Raw genomic sequence first — 2078 nt, forward strand, 5'->3', positions numbered from 1 at the left:
ACACGAGAGCGTCTTCCCCATAGGGATGTCAATACAACAAAATCGGTAGGAATTGAAAGCTTACCAACTTGAACCATGATATCCTTGAGAATCCCATTTGGAGATTTGATTGTTCCATCGGCAAGTTTTATTGTAATAGAAGTGTGGGTTAGGCTTGAAATATTCAACCTCTTCACAAGGGCAAGTGGTATGACACTCACACTTGCCCCTAAGTCACACAAAGCACTATCCACCTTTTGGTCACCAACGGTACAAGGAATTGAGAAACTCCCGGGGTCATCAAGTTTGATGGGGATTTCTTTAGACTTGACCATATTGCACTTCTCACTTGAGAAATCAAGCTCATAAGCACTAATGTCCACTCTTCTAGAAATGACTTCTTCTTGCTTGGCCAAAGAGTGTTCTTCTACCATCACCATCTCTTCTTTTTTCGGGTTCACATTTGGTGCTTCCACTATTTCCTCAAGCACAAATTCTTCACTCATAATGGTTGGTGTAGTCATAACCATCTCTCCCTTATCCGGGTTGACTTCAACATCCAAGCTTGTACCATGAATTGTCATTATTTGCTCAATCACATAGTCTTCTATGCTCTCTTTTTCGGGCTCACGGTCAACTTCTTGGAGTGTTTCCATAGCCATGGAAAAGGGAGTAGTGTAAGATAACTCCTCTTGACTTGGCAAATCAAATGACTCTTCTCTTTCTTCTTCAACTCCAACCATGATAGCATTAACTTCCTTTGACTTCATAGGGTCCCTTGGATTTTGCCCTTGTCTTAGAAACACACCCGGTGGTTTTTGAGAACTCATGAGAGCTTGGGAAGCCACCTTAGCTTCAAGACTCTTGATTTGTTGTTGGGTATTGCTTGCCAAATCCCCTATCAACTTCACCAAGTTGTCATATTTATCATCTCCCATGGTATTGCTTGCTTGGGGTGGTGGCTCTTGGTTGAAAGGTTGGTTGGAAATTGGAAGAGAAAAGCCATATCCTTGATCTTTAAAGTTGGAATTTTGGTTGTTCCCTTGGTACCCTTGATTGAACCCTTGATTTTGCCCTTGGTTGTACCTTTGATTATTGTTGTATCCTTGATTGAACCCATGGTTGTTGTTCCATTGATTGAATCCTTGGCCAAACCCTTGGTTAGCTTGGTTTCCTTGGTTTCCTTGGTAAAAGTTTTGATTACCTTGGTTCCCTTGGTTACCCCTATAATCTTGGTATGCTTGAGATTGGTTGGCAAAGTTTTGGTTGGATCCTTGGTTGTTGTTGAATGAGGGTCTAGGTGGACGGTTGGAAAAATTGTTAAATGCTTGGAAAGCATTCACCTCTTGCACATTGTTCCCATCAAAGTTGTTGTAATTGTTGGCACACAAGTCATATGTGTGACCACTTCCTCCACAAAGTTCACAACTTGAGACTTGGCCCACTTCCTCCATGGGTACCCCATGTGAGGTTGCGGCTTGGTGCACTTGATTTCTTTGAAACTTCTCAAATTGTTTTGTGAGTAAGTCGAGCTTGGAATTTGTCTCGGAGTTGGAGGAGTTTTCCTTAGGAAACTTCCCATTCCTTCTTAGCATGTTTCCTCTAGAACCATAGTTTGCTTCCGAATCTACCATTTTCTTGATCAATGCCGTGCCCTCTTCATCACTCAAGTGATCAAATCCTCCCCCCGCGGAGGCATTTACCATCTCCTTAGTCCTCGGTAGCAAAGTTTGGAAGAATGTTTGAGTGATGTACCATTCCGGTATTCCATGGTGGGGGCAACTTGCTATCAAGTCTTGATAACGGTCCCAAGCTTCACCCAAAGACTCCCCATCCTCTTGTTGAAATGTATGAATCTCATTACGGAGCATCGCGGTCTTTGAGGAAGGGTAATATTTGGCCATGAATGATTTAGCCAAGGCATCCCAAGTAGTGAAAGTATCCGGTGGGTGAATGTTCAACCATCGGTCCGCTTTGCCCGTCAATGAAAACGGAAACAACATCATTCTCAAGGTGTCCTCGGACACCCCATTCTTTTTCATCATTGAAACCTTCCTCTTAAACTTCCGGAGGTGAGCATGGGCATCCTCTTCAATATG

The 2078-nt window shown here is 43.1% G+C and overlaps 1 non-coding gene across 1 annotated transcript; it reads left to right on the forward strand.

The window, feature by feature from the left end:
* Positions 1-1743: 1743 nt before the first annotated feature.
* LOC141593819 (small nucleolar RNA R71) lies at positions 1744-1850 on the forward strand. Its single transcript, XR_012521880.1, has one exon. It is a non-coding gene; the product is annotated as a small nucleolar RNA R71 (small nucleolar RNA).
* Positions 1851-2078: the final 228 nt, after the last annotated feature.

Source organism: Silene latifolia, chromosome 7 (genome assembly GCF_048544455.1).
Source record: "Silene latifolia isolate original U9 population chromosome 7, ASM4854445v1, whole genome shotgun sequence".
NCBI lineage: Eukaryota > Viridiplantae > Streptophyta > Magnoliopsida > Caryophyllales > Caryophyllaceae > Silene > Silene latifolia.